Source organism: Acomys minous (assembly GCF_964271855.1).
Source record: "Acomys minous genome assembly, chromosome: 15".
NCBI lineage: Eukaryota > Metazoa > Chordata > Mammalia > Rodentia > Muridae > Acomys > Acomys minous.
This window is the reverse complement of record NC_140497.1, coordinates 16,437,788-16,452,619: the sequence shown is the minus strand read 5'-3', so window position 1 is coordinate 16,452,619 and position 14,832 is coordinate 16,437,788. Positions and strand designations below refer to the sequence as shown.

At 47.4% G+C, this 14,832-nt stretch overlaps 1 protein-coding gene across 8 annotated transcripts in view; it reads right to left on the bottom strand.

Annotated features, from left to right (window-relative positions):
* The window catches only part of FGFR1 (fibroblast growth factor receptor 1), a 59,092-nt gene that overhangs the window by 30,108 nt on the left and 14,152 nt on the right, over positions 1 to 14,832 (bottom strand). The gene's annotated exons all lie outside the window — the stretch shown is intronic.

Below are 14,832 nucleotides of genomic sequence, written 5' to 3'. Positions count from 1 at the left end.
CACAAAACAGGAAAGGGAAAAAAAAAGTTTGTGGAAGCATTGAGGTTGCCTGGCAAAAGCCTTGTCCCAACATACACACACACACACACACACACACACACACACACACACACACACACACACGTGCGCGCACGCGCGCATTCGTTTTTTTTTTTCTTTTTTACTAATTTATTTCTTCTTTTATGTGCATTGGCATTTCGTCAGGTCCCCTGGAAATGGAGTCAGAGATAGGTGTGAGTCACCATGTGGGTGCTGGGCATTGAACGCTGGTCCTCTGGAAGAGCAGCCAGTGCTCTTAGCTGCTGAGCCACCTTTCTAGCTCCGCACACATGCACACTCAAACACAACCCTCAGGAAGCTTCTGCAGCGGTGCTAGATGGCTTCAGTTTTCCGTTAAGGTGGCTGGAGACTGTTGAAGGATTCGGAAGGTGGTGAGCAGGTGAATCTAGTCAGGTCTTCCTTTACCGGAAGTCACTTTCTAAATTCACATCAAAACTACAACTGGTCACCAAATGATAGAACGCCTAAAAACATCTCTGCTAAGTTGTTGGGGGGGGGGAGGAGGAAGAAGGGTGGTGGTCCTGTTGCTAGGGAGGTAGCTTGGACCCTCCCACTACTGGCTAGGAGCCCAGGCCTCCCAGCCATGTGTCTGCAGCTGCGACCTGTCACACACTTCCTGGTCTGGGTTCTGTAATGGAAAGATCATTAAGTGTGGGGGAGGGAGAGGAGTAAGAGGACTCTACAGGGAAGAGGTAACTCCGTAGCCCCCACTCTTCTCAAGGCCCTGACCTTAAAAGTCTGGTCAGGTTCCTTAAAGAAAGGAATGCGCAGCCCTGCCCCCAAGTGCCCCAGCCTCCGGGCCCAGCCCCTCCCCCCAGGCTCGGAAGCACCAGTTTGGAGAAGGAAAAGGCCGGCAGCTGGGCAGGGAAAGTTGCAGTCCCCAAAACTTGCTGATCCATTCATACAGTTGGAGCGTCAGCTGTTTCGGAATGTGACTTCTGCCCCCCAAAACCACAGATGGTGCTGGAGTGAACAATTTGCTATGTGCTGCCACTGTTGTCCGTTCGCACCGTGCCAGTGAATTCGTGAGGGTGGTTAAAGTCAGAGAGCTCCTGCCTTAGACCATCCACTCCTGGGTGGGGAAATGGTTTTCTCACAATGCAACATGTGTTTTTTTTGTTTTTGTTTTTGTTTTTTGCTATAAAGAAGTGCCCATGGCTGAGGAAACAGCTTTGTGGTGGGCCTCTTACTTGGCATTCTTGAGGCCCCAGTTCAATCTCAACTATTACATCCACTCACACATACCAAAAAAAAAAGGGGGGGTGGGGGCGGGGCGGGGGTCTTTGGTGGCACACACACACCTTAAATCCCAGCACTGCATATGGGTATGTGCATCCAGAGGCAGAGGCCAGCAAATAACCAAGACTGGTCTACATAGCAATTTCCAGGCCAGCCAGACTACACAACAGGACCCTGCCTTAAAAAATAAAATAAAATATAATAGTGATAAAGACCCTTATTTTTACATTGTGAAAAAAAAAAACCTCTTCCGATGAAATAATACATAGAAAGCTGGTTAATTGGTTAATAGGCAGAGTGTTGATTAGAGAAGGTGGAAGCTGTAGAAGTTGCTGGATAGCAATGTGGGTGTGGTGGCTCATGCTCTATAAGCCCAGCATTTATGACATTTGGGCAGGAGTGCTAACAAAAGTTCAAGGCCAGCCTGGGCTACCTAGAAAGGCCCTATCTCAAAAGACCATAGAGTGATACAAGTGGTGAGCGTTAGGTTACATATGATGGACCTAACTTAAAAAGGAAAACAAAACAAAAAACAAAAAACAAAAAACAAAAAAAACCAAACAAACAAAAAAGGCAATGGCCCTAAAACTTTGGAAAACCACAGATGCCCAGAATGGAGCTTCAGCTTCATTTATAGCCCACCTGTCCACAAAATGAATTCACTCTTCAGCCTCTATCTCTTGCACACACAGCATCAAAACCAAGCAAACAGTCTTTGCTACAGTACTCAAAAGAGCGGTGTGTGTGTGTGTGTGTGTATGCACGCGCACGTGTCTGACTTTCGTCAGGGGCTCTCCCCAGAGCAGGGTCTCGGTACTGTTTCTATCTGGTAATCCAGAAGCATGGGACTCTTGGGGTACAGACTTCCCTCAGCGAAGGAGCCCTAATGTCCTGTGGAAAGAGGGGGCTGTCTAACATTCACTTAGTCCCAGGCCCAGTTTAAGCCAACAGCTCAGCTCAGCGGGCACAGTCAACTGCGCTATCAGACCACTGTGATTCTGGGCAAGTCAGCGCCTGTTATGACTCAGTCTCCTCCTCATGGCTAACCCCAGCGCCAGGTCCCTTCAGGCATGCCTGGCTAGCTTTTCATTTTTAAGATTAGAAAGGTTAGGGTCTGGAGTTCAGAGCACTGCCACAGTTCAATTCCCAGCACCCACATGAAGGCTCACAACTGCCTGTAGGTCCAGTTACAGAGAGGCTCTCCTCGAGGGTATGGCATGCATGCGGTGCATTTACAACACACTGCAGGCAAAACACGTGCAACTTAAAAGATAAAAACACACTTTAAAATGTATCTTTTTAAAACATGAAAATGGAGGCAGGCTTAGAGGCACACATCTTTAATTCTAGCACTCATGAGGTAGAGGCAGGTGGATGTCTGTGAGTTTGAGGCCAGCCAGGTCTACCTATAGTGAGATAGTCAGGACAGCTAGGGTTATGTAGAGAGACCCTGTCTCAAACACAAAACAAAACAAAAAGCAAAAACCCAACAAAAAAGAAAGATCATAGGTTGTTAACTTACTTTACCTAGGCATTCACCTATTAAAAAAAGAATTCATATCCACCAGATAGGAATATATAACTGCACTTTATAAATACATACACTCTCCAACTTAAAACGATTCAACTTATGCTCTTTCAAGTAGGGGCTGGAAAGATGGCTATTAAAATAGATGCTATTAAAATAAATATGGCTCTTGCAGAGGACCTAAGTTCAGCTCCCAGCACCTACACCTGGCAGTGCACAACTACCTGTGACTCCAACTTCAGGGGATCGACACCCACTTCTGACTTTTATGGGCTGCAATCATGTAAACATACATACATACACACACAATACACACATACATACACACACACACACACACACATGTACACACACACACACACACACATGTACACACACACACACACACACACACACACACACACACACACAAGAATAAATCTTAAACCTGTATTGTAGGAAAGTAGAAACAGTCCTTTAAATGTTGGCCATATTCTAGGCTACTCATAGGCCACACTGTCTTTCTTGCCGTGTTGGGTATTAGCTGTGGCTCCCAAGCAGGCAAGGATCACAGTTGATGCTTTCGGTTAAGTATGCTGAACACATTTAAAGTGTGCTAAACTATGATACAGGGTAGGTTAGATGTACTACAACATTTTTTAAAAAGTATTTATTATCGGGGGGGCTGGAGAGATGGCTCAAGGGTTAAGAGCACTGGCTGCTCTCCCAAAGGTCTTGAGTTCAATTCCCAGCAACCACATGGTGGTTCACAACCATCTATAATGAGATCTGGTGCCCTCTTCTGGCCTGCAGCAGAACACTGTATATATGATAAATAAATAAATCCTTAAAAAAAAGTATTTATTATCATTCTGTATGTGCACAGTGCCCTCCGGTGCCCGCGGAAACCAAAGAACAACTTTGTGTTTCTCTCCTGCTACCTTTACACACCTTCTGGGGACTGAATTCAGACAGCAGCACACACTCTTCCTGCTGTGCCATCTCACCTGCTTGGGACACGCTCCATGTTGGATCATTTACTTTCAAATGTCACCCATTACACAGGAGAAAGGCTTTAGGCTTGAGTTCGGTCCCTGGAACTCACGTGGTGGAAGAAGAAAACCGACTCCAGCTAGTTATCCTCTCTGTCCTACATGCGTGAATACACTTTGTAGTGGCACAGCCTCAGCGCGCCTGGGAGGTGGAAGGCAAGAGGATTGGGAGTTCGAGGCCAGCCTGGTGTAGATGAGCGCCCATCTTTAAAAAAAAAAGTTAACTGTAAATAAAGCAGTGTTTTACATTATGCCAGCAACAGCCTCACACATTCAACCTCATTCCATCTTTGGCTGTATCATGTTCTCTTGTGCTTGATTTAAACTTGTGTTGGCTTCTTGTAGCCTAGGACTACAGCACAGTTACCATAGACACAGAGGCGCACACCATATACCCTAGGTATATATGTGGTGGGCTAGCCTATGTACATTTGTAAGAACACTTTATCTTGTTGAGTAATGACAAAAATCTCACAATACATTTCTCCAAACATTATGAATGCAACAAATAAATATAACTTTCTATATATTCGACCATAATAAGTGAACTGATACACCCTACAGATAAGCAATTAACCCTTTACTTTGAGCAAAGGGACCTCTTATGCAGGTGAGATGCCCTTATAACCTGGTTTAACGTCTTTATTTGATGTGGGCTTCAAATATCATTCCCTAAATGACTTATTTATTATATCTGCCACATCTATTAAAAAGCAATGCTGCCAGGTACGGTGGCATATCACTTTAATCTCCGTACTCCAAGGACAAAGGCAGATGAATCTCTGAGTTTGAAGCCAGCCTGGTTTGCAAGGCTAGCTCTGAGAGCTAGGACATTAAGAGACCCTGTTTTAAGAACCCAGATCTAAGCCAGATAGATAGTGCTGATGCACGCCTTTAATCCTAGTACTCAGGAGGCAGAAGCAGGTGGATCTCTATAAATTTCAGACCAGTCTTGTTACAGACTGAGTTCCAGGACAGCCAGGGATACACAGAGAAACCTTGTTTTTAAAAAAGAGAGGGGGTGGGTGGGGGTGGGGTGGGAGGAGGAAGAGCTGGGTGTGGTGGCACACGCCTTTAATCCCATCACTCGGCAGGCAGATTGCTGGAGGCCAGCCTGGTCTACAAAGCGAATCCAGGACAGCCAAGGCCACACAGAGAAACCCTGCCTTGCAAAACAAAAACAACAAACAAACAAACAAAAAGGAAAAAATAAACAAAATAACAAAAAACCCTAATACTGGCCAGAATTAAGCCTGACCCATGATGAGGGTAGAAAGGACCCACTCCAGCATTCATAAAGGGACCCTAAGACTTTTTCCTTACTTTTCCTTTTAAAAGGTTAAACAGACAGTCCAAGTGGGCAAAAGAGGGGGAGAGACAGTTAAATAAACCTTAACACATTATACTCTCTTCTCGGTGCACTATTATGTGGTACCTAGGTACATACATATGTAGAAGGCAGAGAACAACCTGCAGAATTTGGTTCTCCACTTCCACCGCATGTGACTGAATTCAGGCGGCCAGGCTTGCCCCACCAGTGCCCTTATCCACTGAGCTGTGCTATGGATCCTTGCTTTGTTATGTTTTTTTTTTTTAATTCTATGTGCATATGTGTGTGTGCCTGAGAGTGTGCATGTGTACCACACGTGTGCAGTGCCCGAGGAGGTAAGAAGAACCAGGCAAGTCCCTTAGTACTAGAGTTATCATTGGTGGTGAGCCAGAAACAGAACCTGGGTCTTCTGCCTGAGCTGCCAGTTCTTTTAACCTCTGGGCTACCTCTCCAGCCCTGCTCCTTGGGTTTTTGTTTGAGGGTTTTTCTGTATAATCTTGGTTGGCCTGGACTGGCTTTGAACTCACAGAGATCTGCTTGCCTCTGTCTGGCTCCCGAGTGCTGGGATTACAGGTGTGCACCGCTGTGCCCAGCTCCTGGTCCTTGATTTTTTTTCTAATTTATTAAGTACACAGTGTTCTGCCTGCATGTGTTTCTGGATACCAGAAGAGGGCACCAGATCTCATTAGAGGTAATTGTGAACCACCATATGGTTGCTGGGAATTAAACTCAGGACCTTTGGAAGAGTGGCCAGTGCTCTTAACCTCTGAGCTACCTCTCCAGCCCCTGGTCCTTGATTTTTAAAGACAGGGTCTCACTGTGTAGTGCTGGCTGACCTGGAGCTCATGGAGATCCACATGCCTCTACTGGAATTCAGGTGAGGCCAGAGCTGGCCTTGTCTCCCGCCCCTCCCCTCCCCTCTCCCCCCACCAGTGGCCTCTAACTCTCAGATCCACCCGTGTGCCAGGATTAAGGGTATATCACACCGTGCTGGGCCTCGACTAGTTTTTGACACAGGATCCTCATATATAGCCCCAGCCAGTCTCCATCCAAACAGTTTTACACTGGTTAGGGGATGGAGGGAGACGGCTCAGCAGTTAAGCACAGTTGCTACTCTTTCAGAGTGCCTGGGTTCTGTTCCCGGAATCCACATGGTAAGTAGCTCACAACTGTCTGAAACTCCAGTTCCAGGGATGCAACGACTTCTGGCTTGAGGGCACCTGGCATGCATGTGGTAGGTACACTTACCTGCATACCAGCAAACACTCAACGCATGTAAAAATAATTAACAAAACAAAACGAAAAAAACCTTTAAAAAAACCATGACCTATGGGAAAAAACCCTATCTTGCTAGCCCCCTGTTACTGGACTTCTGAAACCTCAATATGTCCCTTTGATTATGGGACTTAAAACTGTCTATGGGATCATCATAAAGATGCAAAAGTGCAAAGCATACAAAGTGTGCGTGTGCCATAAGGAGCATTGAGTATTATTTAAAGAGAACTTGACTGGTTCTACTTCTGGGAGGTAATTTGATGCAGTAATGCGATTTAAAATTTTTTAAATGAAGGCCCAGGTAGGAGAAGCGCTTGCCACATAAACCCCAATCTCTAAAACTTACATGTAAAAAGCTGGGCCTGGCAGTGAGGCCCGCGCTGGGAAGGTGGGCAGGAGGAGCTGGCTAGCCAGTCTAGACTAACTGGTGGTAAGCTCCAGGTTTAATGGAGAGACCCTGTCTCAAAATAAGAAAAACACTCGATGAAACCTCTGGCCTCTACGGCCCTGTGCATGCTCATGTGCACGCAAACAAACAGAGGCATGTGTGCACACAGCACCCTTCCCCACCCCCTACCCCCGTCCCCAAAAGACCGGCTTCAAAACGTTTTTTTTAATGTAACCACCCTTGGGTGCATAGGCAAGTTTTATTTGTAAGAATTATAATTTCAGCATTCAGGAGGCTACAGCTAGAGAATTGGAGCAAGTCTGGGTTACACCGTTAGTTCTAGGCCAGCCTGGGCTATAGTGTAAGCCCTTCTGCCAAAAGCACCAACTTCTCAGTCCCAGAGAGATGGTACATGACTTTAATCACACCCTAGTTTATACAGCAAGTCCAGGAGGCTAGTGAAGGCTATAACACAGTTCTGGAGGGCGGGGTGGAAGCAGCTGGGCAGTGGTGGCACATGCCTTTAATTTCAGCACTGGGAGGCAGAGTTGGATCTCTGAGTTCAAGGCCAGCCTGGTGAACAGAGAGAGTTCCAGGACAGCTATGGCTACACAGAGAAACCCTGTCTCAAAATTAATCAGTCAAACAAATGGAAATTGCCACAGTGAAAAGGAATAAATATAACCTAAATTATTTCCTGATAGTAGAGTAGGTAAAACTTCTGAAACCCACACAGTGCAATACTATGTAGTTATTACAAAAAAAAAAAAATCTGTATAGGAACACAGACTTAAGTTACAAGCTAATATGTATAATATACATATAAATTCCATTTCTCAAATATAAGCACACATACACACAAAGATTCAAGTCAACTGTGATTATTGTTGACAATGAGAACCTATTATTTTTTTTGCCTACACAGGTCTGTAGTTTCCTATTATAAACACATATGAAAATAAGGTTTTCTTGTTTGTTAATTATTTTATTTAATTGTTTTGTTTTTTGAAGCAGGGTTTCTCTGTAGTCTTGGCTGTCCTGAAGCTTGTATGTAGATCAAGCTAGCCTGGAACTCATAGAGATCTGCCTAGAAACATACACTGTACAGCGGAATAAAATAAGCATTCAACTATAAGCTGAAAAAAGAGGCACCTAGGATTCATTAATAATATGGAGACATGGGGCTAGAGATGCCTCAGTGGTTAAGAGCATGTGCCACTTTTGCAGAGGACACCCTGGTTCAATTTCCCAGCATCCACGTGGTGGCTTACAACCATCTGTAACTTCAGCTCCAGGGGATGGCACCCTCTTCTGGCCCTTTCAGAAACTGCAAGCACTGCACGCACATAATGCACACCCATACACATTAAATAATGCGGGAACGAAAGAAACCTCAAGAAAGAGGTGGCCTTTTCAATAAAATCTTAGTGTGAACCCAAACAAAATCTTAAGATAAGAAGTAAGTATATATTATTAAGGAATTACGGAGGACAGTGAGCAAAAGGGTAAGATCTGGACTCGATTTTCCTTGGCTAATTAACCATTTAAAGTTTCAGTACTGATGCTTTCTTCTTCCTAGACTCACAGGCAGCACGCCTACATTTTGTTGAACCCTCGGGCCCTCTCATCCACTCTGCCTACACATTCAGGGTTTGGGAAACAGCTGCTTCAGGCTAATCAAGAGGGCCACTGCCTCTGAATCACCCCCTCTTACACAAGCCATCCCAGGAGGCTCTGCAGCACAGCAGCGCGGCGGAGAAGGACAGTGGACTGAGTCTCGGCTCTCATCCCAGCCTTGCTCAGTACGCAGGACACCACTCCCAGACAAGAGGGTCCAGATGTCTATTTCCCTACTGGCCACGCCATAGGTGGACAGACAAAATAAAAATCAGAGGCAGCCTAGACTCCAAAAAGCTCCTCCTAAGGCAGTGGTTCTCAACTTTCCTAAATGCTGAGACCCTTTAATACAGCTTCTCATGTCGTAGTGACCCCCCCCCAACCATAACATTATTTTGTTGCTACTTCATAACTGTCATTTTGCTACTGTTATGAATCACAGCTTACATGTCTGATATGCAGGATGTCTGATACGCAATGGACATGCAGTGGTCATGTATAAGGTTAATTTTACATTCAAGGAAAAAGTAAGAACCTATTTGGGTAGATGGATGGAAATCAGTGAAAGAACGGGCAGATGAGCAGCCAGAGTCTAGCAAGTCACTTTGGAGGATCCAGAAAAAAGAAAAAAAAAAAGGTAAACACCCGTGAGGGTCTCAACCCAACAGGCTGAGAACCACCAAGCGACCTACAGGAATTACTTGGAGTTTACCCTGGGGCCCTTAGGAGCCCAAGTAAGGGAGTTAAATTACTTGAAACCCAGAGAAGTGGGGAGGGGAGGGGAGGAGAATGGAGGGGAGGGGAGGGGAGGCAGACAGTCTTTGAGATGAATCTGGGAAAGGCCATCTTCTAGAAGCAGAAAACCAGGATAGTGAAACAAAACGCCCGCGCGCCTGGGTCTCTCCCTGTTAGAGAACAGGTTGCCTCATTTCCAGGTTCCAGGAAAAAGGGAAGTAAAGGTGTGGGTATTGAGGGTGGGGTGGGGGTGGGGGTGGGGGACAGCCTGCCCAATCGCCTAGAGGAACGAGGCCCTGTGAAAACAGGACATAACTGCCGGTCAGGCTTCTGACCTGGCCCTCACCTCCTGGATAATGATTCACCAGACGGGGCACTTCTCCAAGGCCGTCTATTACACCTCAGAGTCCCCCCTGCTCCCTGACAGGAGTGCCCGACCACCTGCTTAGGACCCGAGGACCCACTAGGTGCAGCAGAGGGATGGTCCACTAGGTGCAGCAGACGGCACCCTCCTGGGAAGGATGTCTCCCTCCAGTTCTGCCTTCCCCACAGGTAGTCCCAGACACCAGGTGACAGAATCCTGGGGCTCGATTCTTTGCACCACCGGGCGCTCGCTCCCTTCCCTGCTCCCCCACCCACCTCTCCACCAACAGTAAGTCCTCTGGACAACCATTTGTTCTTTCTTCCCTGAGAAATTCCTCCGGCCTGACATTAGGGAGCGGCTGGCAAAGCCAGAGTGGAAAATCAGTGAGGCTAATGGTGTAGCAATGCAGAAGCCCGAGCCAAGAACACAGCCCTGAGCGGCTCTGCTGCCCTGGCCTCGCTGCTGAGCGGAGGGGACACGTGAGTGCCCTCACATTCTCTCACGGGCCTGAGCACTGCCCTTCTACCTCCCTCCCTCCCTCCCACCCCTCACCCCCCCATCCCAGCCTCCACTAGCAAGCACCTTTCAGAGGCACTGGTACTTACTCTAGGGAGGAGCTGAGTGACAAGGTTGGCCCTTTGGGGGAAACCAGGAGACTTAGAACACATCTCAGAGCAAAGGGGGTGGGGGTGGGGTGGGGGTGAAGGTTGTCATTCAACACCTTTTGTTTCATATAATTCCAATCTCATTCTGGAATCTTCCACCATCCAGTGCGGAGTTAGAGACAAACAGGGCCTTTGCACAAAAAGTTTTCCTGGGGGTGGTGGGGGTGCATTCCCCCATGTGTTCCAGGACAGCTATGTGGCACTGTTCCTCCGGCCACACCAACAGGCTACAGCAGCGGTGCTGCAGTATGGCTATTAGTGAAAGGCTCATGGCGGGGTGGGGGGTGGGGGCAGCTAGGCTTCAATGCCTCTTGGACCAAAAGGCAGCGCAGGAGCCTCAGTGGGGTTGGGGTGGGAGGGCTACCAGGGAACTACAACTGAGGCCAGGGCCAGATTTTGGCAGCACCCCCAGACTTTTCCCCCATAGGCACAGGTTTTCTGCAGAACAAGGACAAAGCCCCGCTTTGTGGTAGACAGGCGGCCTGTGGCCAGCAACAGAGCTGTGAGGCTTTTTTCCATTCTATGTAACCTCTCCTCCTTTCCACGGGGGGCCACCAGACTCCCTCAAATCTGGGTGGGTGGGAGGAGCTGTAAAACCTCAGCCATTAAATCGCTTATGAGTTGCAGGTTTGTGTGGATGAAGGAGGAAGGCTTACACTCTGTGCTCCATCTGAGGTGCTCAGGACCCTGGGGAGGAGGAAGGGCTGGCTGCCCAACTACCACAAGTGGCCTGCAAAGGTCTCCATGTACCCACTCGCTCATTGCTCAAGTCCTCTTCTTCTCAGAGAGAAAAATACATGGATGCAGCCTTCCTCAAGCTCAGATTGACTCCCAAACTTGTTCTTCTCTTTCAAAAGGGGGTATTTTGCTCTCCCGCTCGCCTCCCCCCGGGCCTGTGTCCCAGTTTCATTTTACCCACAAACCTCAAAGCCTGATCTGAAACAAACTTAAGACTCGGTACTATGGCAAGCGGGAGCAGGAAGGAGAGGGAGAGACAAGCGGCTGGGGAGGGGGGACTGGTTTTCCTGGAACCCTTATTAAATCAACTTTGTAAGGCCAGCCAGAAACTGCAGGCCTCCCTGGTCCCTCAGGGGCGTTTGCAGAGACTGCCAGGATTGTGCTCAGTCAGGGGAGGGGCTGCCATCTCCTCCCCCCTCTCCCCCCCCCAAAGCCTTCCCAAAGCTCCTCAGAGCAAGCAAGCAAGGTCTGGGATGGCTTTTTTTTTTTTTTTTTAACTTCTGGACCAATCCTTGTCACATAGACTGCAACTGTTTTTGAAGACAATAGCAGCGTTACTTAAGAAGCAGCGCGGCCAACGCTACAACATGTTTGCCTATCTGTGAGGTTCCAAATGAGCTTACACCAAGAGAGGCGATTCTGCTGAACTCAGTTACACACTGGCTCTCATCATCGGCAAAAGTGACCCCAGGGGCAGGCCATGGTGGCCCACGCCTTTAATCCTCAGCATTTGGAGACAGAGGCAGGTGGGATCTCTTGTGAGTTCAAGGCCAGCCTGGGCTATATGCAGGTAAGAACTGGTCCAGGGCTGACATAGCGAGACCCTGTCACAAAGAAAGTAAGAAAAGAAATAATACAGAGTGGCCCACACGGGCATCACACGAGATCCTAGAAACAAAACTAGGGTACAGTGACAGGAAGTGACAAGAGGAAGCAGGGGGGAAGCTTTTGGAATGATCTCCTGACTTGGGGTAGAGTAGTTATGTGGGGTGTAGCACTTACGAAAACTCACTGGCCTCCCTGCCTAAAATTGGCATGTTTTATACTACATAAATTATAGTTCAATTAACTGACTTCAGCCTTGACTGCTGTACAGCCTGGAAGTCCTCCTCCACCCACTGTCCCCTATTCCTTCCCTTTCTAGTCCCAGAACCGTTACTGTGTTTGAGGGTGGTGGCACAAACCTTTAATCCCAGTACTCGGGCTGCAGAGGCAGGCAGATGTCTTGGGGGCCAGCCTGGTTCTACGGAGTACCAGAACAGTCAGGGCCAAACAAGAGAAGCCCTGGCTCGGAAAAAAAAAAAACAGAAAACAAACAAAAAGATCTTAGGTCCCCTCGCCCCGCCCTTTATCATTGCTGCTGCTTCCTTTCTCTTGTCGGGTCCACACTCAGCAGCTTCAGTGACTTTTCTCCCTCCACTTAAAATTCTTTACATTGGGGCTGGGAGAGATGGCTCAGCGGTGAAGAAAGTAGGATGAATCCGGGTGCCGTGGCACATGCCTGTAATCCCCAGCACTCAGGAGGCAGAGGCAGGTGGATCTCTGTGAGTTCAAGGCCAGCCTGGTCTACAAAGCAAGTCCAGGACAGCCTGGGCTACACAGAGAAACACTGTTTTGAAAAACCAAACCAAACCAAACCAAACCAACCAACCAACTAAACAAACAAACAAAAAACCAAAAAGGAACATAGGATGACTGGGGTTCAATTCCTGGCACCCACATGGCAGCCCACAACTATCTGTAACTCCAGTTCCAGGGGATCTGACACCCTCACACAGACACACATGCAGACAAAACACCAATGCATGTAAAATATGGTAAAAATACAATCATTTAAAATCCCTGGTGTGAGGACCTTTCAGAGCCTGCGTGCAAGTGCCACAGACAAGATCTGAGCTGCCTCCTTTCCTTTCTTGGGCTGCAAAGAGTTTATTAGAGAAAGGAAGAGGAAAAAGGTGGAGGATGAGGAGAGAGGAGGGGCAGAGGTGGCAGGAAGAATTGGCATCCAACTACTTAACCCCATGGATTCTATTTCTAGAGTGCCATTACTGTCCCTGGTTCCCGCTGACTTGACATTCAATACAACTTCCCCTCTCTCTTCGTGACAACAGTGGCAGATGCAATAGCAGCTACTCACACTTTGCATGGAAGTATTTTATCTGTACTGTGACATTTAATCCTTTATTATTGTTTCCATTTTTAATGACTTGCCACATAATGCATGCCGGTTTTCTGAAAACTGGATCACGTCAGTAAACTCCAAGTTTCTCAGCAAGAACCATTTAAGTATACTAAGTTCCTTAGCGAGATATAAGCTTTGCACATGCCAGCTGAATCCAGTTCCCCCAGGTGTTGCTTTCCCCAGCTATTTACTCAATGAGCAACACCACTGTCCTTACATCTTAAACCTCTCAACGTTATGAATGCCTTTCATTAACCCCCTTGGAGAATGGTACCTTGGTACCCTTGAGGTAAGATTATAGGCAAATACCTGCAATCCCAGCACTCAGAAGGCTGTGTTCGGAGGATCATGTGACCAGCTAAGGCTACGCAGCAAGATCTTATGTCAAAAACAAAATGATAAAAGACTCCCTACTTTTTTTCCTTTGAGGCGGAATCTATGTAGCACTGGCTGGCTATACAGACCAAATTAGCCTCAGACTCAGAGATAAGCTCCAAGTATTGGGGTTAAAGGCTTGTGACACCATAGAGAGCCGGACCTTGGCTTCCTAGATGAGCTTCCTCTGGTTCTGTGCACGACCCTCCCCTTGTGTTGTTATAACTTCACTGTGCAGTTTAACTATGGTCGGCTGGGGGCTGGAGGGATGGCTCAGCAGTGACGAGCACTTGCTGTTCTCGCAGAGGGAAGCGGGATCCCAGCATCCACATGGCAGTTCACGCTCATTCTTTTCTTGTTTTGTTGTTTTGAGACAGGGTTTCTCTGTCTAGCCCTGGCTGTCCTGGATCTTGCTCTGTAGACCAGGCTGGCCTTGAACTCATAGACATCCACTTGCCTCTGTTTCCCGAGTGCTGGGATTAAAGGCATGAGCCACCAATGCTCAACATTCACAATCATTCTTAATTCCAGTTCCAAAGGATCCATAAATCCTGTTCTGGTCTCTGCAGGCACCATACATATATGTATGCATGCATGCATGCATACACACGCGAGTGTGCACATACACACACACACACATTCATACATACATACAGGCATAACACTCGTACACATAAAACAAAATAAATAAACCATTAATAAATAAATACGGTCTGCTTTATATTTATTGTCTTTCCACTGCTTAATGGTAACTATATACATATACCTATACCTACAGCCCTATAGGTAAAGAGGTCCTCTCTTGACCTCTTGAGTCTCCAGCGCGTTCTAGCTCATATCTGTCTTTGGCTCTGCTACTGAATGCAACGTGAACATTCCTATTTCAGCCACTGCACCGTTTAGAACATTTCACAGGCTCTTCCCAGCTTTCTCACCACCATCACAGGCTCAGCCATCGATCGTCCAACAGGTCCCTGACACCTTACAACGACAGCGCTAAAGATCCAGCCACTGCTGTCATGTATACCCCAAGCCTTTAAGCCACTATATGCCAGCCTTCTCTGTGACCAGGCACTAACTCTCAGGCCTGTTGACAGCAGAAAAGTCCCAACATTTATCCTGCAAGTCCCTCAGAAGCCAGCGGGCTTCAGAATGCTCCTGTGTGGCATCGGGCCTCCCTCTGTCTCTTCCAAGTCCTCCCAACAGACCACCTCAAAGCCAACTGTTCATCAGGTCCCCAGACGAGACCTAAGAGACAAAGTCCAAAAAGGCATGTGCTCGTGACTGCTCACCCTTAGAGGAGCT